This window comes from Lissotriton vulgaris, chromosome 6 (assembly GCF_964263255.1).
Source record: "Lissotriton vulgaris chromosome 6, aLisVul1.2, whole genome shotgun sequence".
NCBI lineage: Eukaryota > Metazoa > Chordata > Amphibia > Caudata > Salamandridae > Lissotriton > Lissotriton vulgaris.
This window is the reverse complement of record NC_141694.1, coordinates 1893741495-1893753097: the sequence shown is the minus strand read 5'-3', so window position 1 is coordinate 1893753097 and position 11603 is coordinate 1893741495. Positions and strand designations below refer to the sequence as shown.

General features: G+C 39.2%; 1 pseudogene; it reads right to left on the bottom strand.

The window, feature by feature from the left end:
* Positions 1-7234: 7234 nt before the first annotated feature.
* On the bottom strand, positions 7235-10883 carry LOC147709806 (uncharacterized; annotated as a pseudogene).
* Positions 10884-11603: the final 720 nt, after the last annotated feature.

Here is an 11603-nt window from a genome sequence, read left to right as displayed (position 1 = left end):
CTTACTTATGAGTGTCGTCACTAGAAGACATGTACACAAAGTTATTGCCTGTAAAGATGTTTCTCTCTGCCTATTTCTGATAACCCTATCCTCCTGGATTAGACCTCCTCTGTGACCTTAGAAACGACCTGTAATATTCGGCGAATCAGTAGACTGGCTCTGCAGTGTTGTCCTGCCTTTGGTGTACTTTATGCTGGTAATTCCAGCAGTATTGTGCTGAGGTCTGTTCAGAGAACCGGTCTGCAGAACATTAAATTTAGCTCTGTCTCCCAGGGCATCAGGATGTGCTGATTAACCAGCTAAAGTTGCATACAAATTATATTTGAAACATGAGTTTTGTTTCTTGTATGAATGTATTTATTGTTCAATAATTCCACTTTACGTTTAGATGTTGTAGTCACATCTCGTTATGCATCCATTATTCCATCGTTTTTCAAAATCATAATTTTAACAATCTGTGTCATTACTTTCCCTTTGTTCCCCAATGCATTTCGGCGCCATGCGCCTTTGTCAAGGGATAAATCTGTTGAAAAATAACGATAATACATGCCATTACTCAAAAGTTATTTTTGCCACCGATTCACATGTAAAGTACTCAAATGTCACATGTTTAGCTAGTAACAACCTGTTTTCACATCGTACATCAACATCGCTTTCAATTTAGGAATACTTAAATGTACTACTGTGTTGCGCTGATTTAAATATTAACTCGATCGTTACATGAAACTCTAAGTGTAACTCACTGACTCACAGTTAATAATTCCAGCTTGCCCCTCCTCTACGACGTTTCAATAGCGGACTTCATGTACTCATCTTTTAGCGCGTGGTTAAACCTCACAGCGTGCAAGAGAACCCTCCGTGGAGAGTCGCGCTTACCGTCTTGGCGTTCTCGGGCCGTTTCTACGCTCTATGCATGTCGGGACTGCTGCTTGTGGCGCGGGCGCGCTGTTCACGCTATTTAAAAAAGGTGAAGAACACCTCGAGATGCCAGAGAAGATCAACGTATCACGTGTGTCAGCAAGTTTTCTACAATGAGCTACCACTTCAAAAAAATTATAAGAGAACATTGGCGACTGTTAGCCACTGAACCAGACTTTAAAGGACGATTTAGTCAAGAACCACTGTTTGCACACACAAGATCCAAGAACATAGGTGAATTGTTGAAACACAACATTGACAAAGGAACGTCAACCAAGTATAAGGGGACAATCCCCTGTTTAAACTGCCACAATTGCGTAAACATCATGGAAGGCGAACAAATACGCCACGCACAAAACGGAAAAACTGTAAAACTTAAAGTTAATGGAACATGTGATTCTACAAATATCATTTATCTTCTAAGTTGCCCTTGCATCATGCAATACATGGGACAAACAGAAAGGAAATTAAAAATAAGGCTCAACGAGCACAAAAGTAACATCGGAACAAAAATGACTAAATCAGTGATAGCCACACATTTTATGGAAGCTCAACATCAAATAGACGATTTAAGAGCTTGTATTTTGGAACAAGTGGATAAGATACCTGGAAGAGACAATAGAAAAATGCTGTTAAAAAGAGAAAACCACTGGATTGTTTTTTTACAAACTATGAAACCGAAAGGTTTAAATGACAGGATCGAATTTGCTTGCTATCTGTAAATGATTTCTGACCTTGTTGTGAGGTGGAGGACATTCTAGTGTAACATTGTGGTTTACAGAAAGAAGTCTATGCCTTTAAGAATAGTGAACACACATAGGGAGGCTCTTTTTTAAATAGCGTGAACAGCGCGCCCGCGCCACAAGCAGCAGTCCCGACATGCATAGAGCGTAGAAACGGCCCGAGAACGCCAAGACGGTAAGCGCGACTCTCCACGGAGGGTTCTCTTGCACGCTGTGAGGTTTAACCACGCGCTAAAAGATTAGTACATGAAGTCCGCTATTGAAACGTCGTAGAGGAGGGGCAAGCTGGAATTATTAACTGTGAGTCAGTGAGTTACACTTAGAGTTTCATGTAACAATCGAGTTAATATTTAAATCAGCGGAACACAGTAGTACGTTTAAGTATTCCTAAATTGAAAGCGATGTTGATGTACGATGTGAAAACAGGTTGTTACTAGCTAAACATGTGACATTTGAGTACTTTACATGTGAATCGGTGGCAAAAATAACTTTTGAGTAATGGCATGTATTATCGTTATTTTTCAACAGATTTATCCCTTGACAAAGGCGCATGGCGCCGAAATGCATTGGGGAACAAAGGGAAAGTAATGACACAGATTGTTAAAATTATGATTTTGAAAAACGATGGAATAATGGATGCATAACGAGATGTGACTACAACATCTAAATGTAAAGTGGAATTATTGAACAATAAATACATTCATACAAGAAACAAAACTCATGTTTCAAATATAATTTGTATGCAACTTTAGCTGGTTAATCAGCACATCCTGATGCCCTGGGAGACAGAGCTAAATTTAATGTTCTGCAGACCGGTTCATTACACAGTCACTCGAGAGTAGTGGGTGACACCTAGGAGCACGGAAAACAGGCAGCAACCCATAATTCAAGTGGCAGTGCACTGTCCAACACTACAATTGTCTGTTCAGAGAACTCACAACAGAAATTATATTTAAGAACAGTTTAGGAAGAAGTAGTTGACTAGTTACTGTACCTCGTTATTTAACTTATTTTTGTTTCTAAGGTCAAGCTCACCCCCGAAAGAAACAGGAAATTGATTGATAAACTTCAATACAACAAACATAATAATCTTCTATGAAAATAAATAAATAAACGTTGCATGAATGTCAAAAACAAGTAAAAGTTATAACAACAAAATCAGAAAAGAGTAATCAAATGGCTTGTGGGTTTCCAAAAATCAATATCGTAAACAAATACAATGTCTGACCAATGTTTTAAAGCCGTACGCATTGAAAGTCATGAGCTGTTATCGAGTGGAGCGCCAGAGCATAAGCAGATATAGAAAGAGTGAATCTTGGGTTGTCCAGATATCTCAGTTCTTTACTCCTCTAGGCACTCAGGTATTCTGCAACCTGGAGGTCACCTGCAAAGTAATTCCCCTTCATTATGAGTTCCATTTTCTAACGATCACACTGCACTGATAGATCAGATCCTCTGGCTTGTCAAAATTTAATATGGAATTTGAGAAGGTATTCGACCTCTGATAAAAAATGTTATGGGGTAGATGTTCACTTTCCTCTTGCCTGGTCGTTCAGAGCGCCTAGTGAATGTTTCTACAGTGTCAGTAACCACAATTGACTCACCTGTAGGAGAGTATCACTGCATGTACACAGATATTGATAAACACCAAAAAGACAAAAATCAATGACCTCAGAAGAAGAACAAAAGTTAAGGCAAGCTCGTTCCTTGACACCAACAAGGTTGAAGAAATTAAAGAATATAAATACCTCAGCCTGTTACTTGACAGCAATGGTACATTTAAACCTCACAATTAAGAAATCAAAGGAAAAGGGATCGCCCTGGCAGCAGGGATAACGGCACTGTTCAGAAACCAAAATGGGCATTCGTATAGCCCCATCTTAGAAATTGCCAGGGCAAAGGTGGTTCCCACCCTGCCTTACGGAAGTGAGGCTCTACAGGGCAGAGACTCAACATTTCTGTTCACAATCATTGCAACAATCTACAGGCAAATATTCCAACTCCCCAGCTACACCTCACCAGCTTAGGTCAAATTGGGGTTTTAGTTAAAAAACTGTTGTTTGCATGGCGAGCAGCATTTGCCATTACCTGCTAAAGACTTAAATCTGCCGGAGACAACACCATAAACCACAACGCATGGCAGGAAATAACTAAAAGGTCCCACTCACTTGCTAGACACTATCTCAACAAAACAATCAATCTAATTGGAATGGACGAATTACGGACTGCAGCAGCAAGTTACGAAACCTTTAAAAGAACAGTTAACAAAACATCCAAAATATTATCATCCTCAGACGACAGGACCACCCTAAGTACATGCTCTCCGTCCTGGACAGAATTAAATAGCTACACATTCTTGAAATGCAGAAATACCAGAAGGAAGCATACAACAGCAGGATAAAAGGGAAATACTTGAAATACCATCTTGGGATCCTGCCCTCAAATGTGCATGATAAAACCCTAGTTGAGGGTGAAAGGGAAGGCTGCTAGTCGGACTATGTGATAACCCAAACAAAGAGGTATTACACATAAATAGCCTCTGTAAAACCAACTTAGGGCTCCGCCGACATTGGCTGCATCCTCTCTGGAACCTGTGAGGCGTGCGCTCCTGCAGACAAGTCATACCGTTCTATCTTAACTCAGCAGACCACTAATCAATCTCCTGGACAGTGAAATATCTCCAGGAGGTTGAAAGTGCACTGAGGAAGGCATTGGAGAAGTCTACGCAAAATCACCCTCCTGAAAATCTACCTCGCAAAGGTAAGGGCGGGTCAACTTTGTCCACAAATCATCAGTCGAAGCAGCAAACAACCCACTAGCACCTCAGGGCGGAACTGAACACAATACTCCACAAAACAAACAGCAGAGCCGAAAAGACCTTGTCACATAGCATCGCCAACATGTGTTTGCACAAGCACTTTAGTTCCTGATAACCTCATGGCTTCTAGCATGAGCATGCGCACCAGTCTAAAATCGAAAGGCCCTTCTATACTATCGCACAGTCTTAGCCCAAAGCACTTTAGATAAATCAAATTCTGCTCTTTGCACTAAAATAAAACCACCATTCCTCATGTCGACTTTGTCAGTCCCTCAAGACAAAGCGGGGTTAAGCAGTCATGCTAAGCTATTATTATATAGAAATTGAAGTCTGGACTGCACAGGAAAGGTGACTAGCAACTCTGCTTGCAGAATTTTAGAACCCAACAGGTCAAGTTTATATGACGAGAAATCCAGGACCTTAAACGCTCCAGACACTTTCAACCACAATGGATCTTTGTCTGGCACTCAAACTACAGTGGCCAGCCAAAGTGTGGTGTGCACATTACAAGTGGACCTAAAAGCCTCACATTTTTATCCTACCAGATTAAAAGTCCTTTTACATTCATGATTTTAAGAACCTAAGATCTCCGGATATATATTCCTATTGATTACGTTTTACTTCTTTTTTGCACTCACATTTTGCACATTGTAATGATTTTAATTAATGAAACAATAAAGAATTAAGTTATATAACTTGTTGATTGCACAGGCAACTGCCACTCAACTTCACAGTGGTCTCAACTCTTGTACTGTTACGTCTTAAAAACTCCCAATAAAGTGTTTTTTCATTATATGGTTTTATTAGGATGTTGGGGAGTGTACTAAAGAAAATGGGCAGAGCAAATAAAGTAGCTATCTACTGCAATATTAGGAGATATTGATTATGCATAGGTTAAGGGTGAAGCCCCTGAGCACAGGTGGAGGTTGGAACCACTGTGTGCAAAAAGAAGCCAGAACCACCGTGAAGAGGTGGAAGTTATAACTCCGGTGCATAGTATGCAGCGGTAGCCACTGTGCAAAGATGGAGGTTAGAACCCCCATGCAAAGCTGGAGGTTAAAACCTCTAGGCATAGGTGGATAGTGGAACCTCTGGAAACCCTGGCCAATTGTGGAGGATAAAGCCACTCTCCAAAGGTGGAAGCTAAAACCCTTGTATACAAGCAAAGGTTAAATCACTATTTACAGGTAGATATTCAAACCTCTATGCACAAGTGGTGGTTAGAACCTCTCAGCACATGTGAAGGATAGAACCCTGATGCAGAGCTTGTAGACAAAGCTTCATATTATGCATCATAGCGATTCATTCAACCGAAAGACAGTAGAACATCACCATTTTCTACCTTATTCACAGTCAGACACAATGAGGAAAATCATTCTGTTGTGCCAGTTTTTCAAATGGAACCTTGTGAAACTCATCTACAACCATGGAGCAATTATCTGTGACCAGAAGTTGGGTCAGTGGCAGCTTATTGATCCTGTGATCTTTGGGGGTATAGTTTGGGGATTCAAGAACTATTATGTGTGGCTTCATTCAACTCCTTTCACATTCTCCATAACACCTGGTGTGCATGGACTGTAACATGTGTGCATCATAATTGGAACACGATTTATGGAAAATAAATTTAGAGCAGGTCTAAAGTTAAGGGATCATCAGTGTTACAAGAGACATTTTTTTAACAAGCGCTTAAAACATTTTTTTTTGTCTATGTGGTGCTACCACAGCACAAACAAAAAAATCAAACAATTTAAAGGGGTAGTTAAATTTCAAGTCAGTCCAGTACAAAAGAACAAATAAATACTAAATAAGAAAGCTTAAATTGCATAAGCAGACCCGGTCGAAAGCCATATCCCCAGCTTTGTAGTTATATCAAACGTCTGACCCATCAGTTCCTTGAATTGAAACCTAGCTGAAAGTTTGAAGTTTTTCTTGATATAATTTCTCCACCCCCCCAGCCAAGAGTCTCTTTATGAGTTTTCGGTTGGGCAGTTTACTGCTAAAGACCTTTACGAGTAAGTGGGTAAGGGAGCGAACTTCAGCGTAATGCCCTGCCATTGGGGAATTTCCAGAGACGGAGGTATGTTTTGTTTTCTGTCCACAATACCATGGACCCCGCAGGAAATGGAGACAACATGTCTGTTTAAACCTGAAGGTTAAGTCGGTTTTTAGCCAATGTTTAGCACAAACCCTCCACGGTTGTACTCTAGCGAAGACGAAGAGTACATTACTCCCTTCTTAGATTTGAACTCCGATAGCTGGGGTTCGTGCAACTCTCTTCAATTAGATTAGAATACTGTACGCCAACTAAGCTAACAAAGGATATATTAGTCCTCTGCTAGATTTGCACATATGTTATATTAGAAGAATGCTGCTGTACCTTGGTATTATAACTGATTTTTTCTTTTTATTAGATCTTCTAAGATCTTTTCTATGAGGAAATTGTAATGGCCTCTTCTACCCAATAACCTTTTATATTGCACAAATTGTATTTTGGACTTTAAATATACACATTTTTAATTTGAATGCTTTGATGTTCCTTGGCAAACCAAATAAAGCTTTTTTGATGATGATGAAAGTTTTGCCTTCTTGCTACACCTCACAGGGGACCAGATATTTCATATTTGCTGAGAAAGTCCTGTTTTTTTACCATCTGTCCTGGCGGATTTTGGAAATTTAGTATGTTCTGGTTTCAGGGGGTCAACTGAATATGTTTTTGTGTCCCAAAGCAGAATCAGTTAGAAGGCTCAAACAAATAGCAATTTACATAACATTTAATAACGAGTGCAAGGGCTGCATTTAATTCCCCATACACTCTAATTTCTATGATTTCTATGCTGCCAAGTGTTGTCAATTAAACCATTCTTTGCTCTTTGGTCACTGTAACACTGTTAGTTCTATTTATATGTTTGTGGCATGTCCCGGTTTCCAATAATGTAATCATTCTGCCCTGGATCCATTGTGGGATATTAGATAACCTGCTAGAGTGCAATCTGTAGTAAATACTTTCCCACATTCAGTTCATTCTTGTGGTTCCAGTCAAGTGTGAACTTTCATGTTACATTTTCTATTCTAATGAATTTCTAGTCAGTCAGAAAATTCATGTTTTCTGACCAGTGTTGACACTATGAGCCTTGTCATTTTCAATAACATTCATATTGTTTCTCTGTAGTTTGAATTTTCTGATGTACCAGTAAGTTTCCTTTTGTAATGAAAGCGTTGTCACATTTTATACATTCATAAGGTTTGGCTCCTTGCTATTGCATTAGCTTATACCTTCTACTTGTCGCATTCAGTGCGCTCCTATGGTTCCTTTACCGTATGGAGATTCAGATGTTTATTTAGGGAGGAGTTTGTGTTGAATTGCCTTTTCACATTAGGTAAATTTATTAGGGTTGTCACCAGTGTCAAATTTCAAATGATTTAGTAGCCCAGTCTTAGTTTGTAATGTACACTTTGTCACATTCAATACACTGAGGTGGCTTCTCTTTTCGTAAAATAATGCCTTGCCACATTCTACTTTCGACTGCACATTGGATCTCTCTTTGTAACGAATGCCTTGTCTGGTTTCTTACGTGTATGGACCTACCAATGTAAAAATAGTCCTCATTTTTCAACAGATGCTATGTCAGATTGAGTACATTGATATAATTTCGCCCCAGTGTGAATTCTTATGGTTTCTCTCCTGTGTGGTTCTCTAATGTTGCATTAAGGGTTATTTCTAATTAATGCTATGTCACACCAATTACAAACATATGGTTACTTCCTGATGTGGATTTTCTGAAGTAGACCTAATAAGTGCTTTAAAGCGAATGCTGCGTCCTATTCGGTACGTTCATAGGACCTGTCCCCAGTATAGACTTTCTGATGCTGCGTTAGGATGTTCTTTCAATAAATGCCTTGTCACATTCATTGCATTCACATTAGGCAGTTCTTTGAAAGAACCACCTTCTCATATGCACTACAATCATGTGGTTTCTCTATAGTGTGGATTTTCAGATGTTGTACTAGCTTGTGCTTTACAGCAAATGCATTGTCACATTAAGTGCATTCATATAGTTTCACTCCAGAGTGGATTTTCTGATGTTGCATTAAGTGTGTCTTTCTCAAAAATGCCTTGTCACATTCAGTGCACTGATATGGTCTCTCCCCAGTGTGGGTTTTCTGATGTTCCATTAAGTGGTGTTTTCTACTGTATGCCTTGTCACATTCTGTGCATTCATATGGTTTCTCTCCAGTGTGGGTTTTCTGATGTACTATTAAGTGCTGTTTTCTAAAGAATGCTTTGTCACACTGACTACAACAATAGGGTTTTGTCCCAGTGTGGATTTCCAGATGTTTTACTAGCTGGTGCTTTAGAGTGTATCTCTTGGCACATTCACTACATTTATATGGTGGCTCCACAGTGTGGACTTTCTGATGTCGCATTAGGCTTGTTTTTGCAAAAAATGACTTGTCACATTCATTGCACTTATATGGCTTATTCCCAGTGTGGGTTTCTTGATGTTCCATTAACCGCTGTTTTGTAATAAATGCCTTCTCACATTCACTACAACCATATGGTTTCTTCCCGGTGTGGCTTTTTTGATGTAGTACAAGTGTGTGCTTTACAGTGAAGGCCTTGCCACAGTCAGTGCAATCATATGGTTTCTCTCCACTGTGAGTTTTCTGATGTTGCTTTAACTGCCATTTTGTAAGAAATGCCTTCTCACATTCACTACAACCATGGGGTTTCTGCCCGGTGTGAATTTTCTGATGTCGGAGGAGACAAGGGTTTGTTAAGAATGCCTTATCACATTCACTACAAACATACGTTTTCTCTCTGAAGTGGATTTTGTGATGTTGCAAGAGATATTTTTTTGTAATGAACGCCCTGTGACATTCAGTGCATTCATATGGTTTCTCCCCAGTGTGGAATTTCTGATGTAGTATTAGGGCTCCCATTGTTCCAAATGCCTTGTCACATTCAGTGCATTTATATGGTTTCTCCATAATATGCACTCTCTGATGTCGTATTAGAGATGCCTTTGGATTGAATGCCTTGTTACATACTGTACATTCATATGGTTTCTCTCCAGTGTGGACTCTTTGATGTATTATTAGTTCTCTGTTAGTAATGAATGCCTTGTCACATTCACTACAACCATATGGTTTATTTCCAGTATGGATTCTCTGATGTTCCGTCAAGTGGCGTCTTCTACTGTATGCCTTGTCACATTCAGTACATTCATAAGGCTTCTCCCCACTGTGGACTGCATAATGTTGATTTAGCTCTCCCTGTGTAAGGAATGCCCTGTTACATTCAGTACATTTCTGTGGTTTCTCCCCTGTGTGGACTGAATGATGTCGTATCAGCCCTACCTTTGTAATGAATGCCTTGTCACATTCTGTACATTTATATGGCTTCTCTCCAGTATGGATTTTCAGATGCCGCGATAGTGTTCCCTTTGTAACAAATGCTTTGTCACATTCACTACAATGAAAGGGTTTTTCTCCAGTGTGGAATTTCTGATGTTGCTTTAACATGTCATTTCTAATGAATACTTTGTCACATTCAGTGCATTTATATGGCTTCTCTTCCGTGTGTATTTAAAGATGTCGCATTAAGTTTGTCTTTGCAACGAATGCCAGGTCACATTCACTACAACAAAAAGTTTTCACCCCTGTGTGGATTCTACAATGTCGTGTTAGCTCTACCTTTGTAATGAATGCCTTGTCACATTCTGTACATTTATATGGCTTCTCTCCAGTGTGGATTTTCAGATGTCGCATTAGGGTTGCCTTTTTAACGAATACCTTGTCACATTCAGAACATTTATATGGCTTTTCATCAGTATGTATTTTCAGATGTCGCATTAGGGTTGTCTTTCCAACAAATGCCTTGTCACCTTCTGGCAATTTAAATGGATTCTCTCCAGTGTGCATTTTCAGATGCTGCAGTAGGTTTGTCTTTGTAACGAATGCCTTGTCATATTCACTACAATGAAAGGGTTTCTCTTCAGTGTGGAATTCCTGATGTTGCTTTAACAGTTCTTTTCCAATGATTGCCTCGTCACATTCAGTACATTTATATGGCTTCTCTTCAGTGTGTATTTTTAGATGTCGCATTAGGTTTGTCTTTACAACGAATGCCTTGCCACATTCTCTACATCCATATGGCTTTTGCCCAATGTGGATGTTTTGATGTTGAACTAGCTCTGCCTTTGTAATTACTAATGGATTACTTTCAGTTAGTTTAAAAGGTTTCCCATCAGTATGGACAGTCTGATGTGACTGCAAGTTTCCTTTTGTAATGAACGGGTCTTCCTCAGCATGGCCCGCCTGATCAATCAGCAGGTGTCCCTTTGCATACAAAGCCTTCTGACATTCACTACATTCATATAACTTCTTCCCGGTGTTAAAACTCTTTTGATTTAATGTCTGCCCACATTCTTCACATTTACATATTCTGTGTCTTGCGTAGGCTACCTGGTGGATTTTTAGACAGCCCGTTGTCCTGAATATTTGATCACATTCAGAACATTTACAGAGTCTTTCCATTGTGTGTGCTTTATGTTCAAACCTTTGTTAAATTAAACATATATTGTCTTTCTTCTCTGATGACTTCACATTCTTCTTATGTAATGCTATATGAAACTGCCTTGTGAGCTTTAGAACATTTAGCAAGTTCTCTATTGCCTAGTATCTCTCAGGTTAGTCTTTTCAAGTTGAATATTTTTTCACGCTACTTGAGTGTATAGATTAATATATTTTATTGATTTTGAACAGGGATTAGTCTTCATGGGATACATTTTCAATGCTAAACTTTGCAGAATTTTGATAGAAAAAAATTGCTGTATGTCCTTTCCATCTTCCTTTCTTAAAGCATTTCTTTCACCTGTAACAAAAAAAGGCAAGTCAATAATAAAGGAACTACAGTTATAATCAGTCATCCAGAAAGATTTATACTGTACATTTATCACAAAGTGAAAGAAACTCGGCAATATACTTAGTCTTGTTTTCAGTTGATATTTAAAGGGAACTGCAGAGGGGGTTTGTCAGTATAAAATCAGTGGTAAAGTGTTTAGATGTTTTTTATCTGTGTAAGTTCATCTGCACCGTTTTTGTTTCAGGTGCTCTTTGAGAAT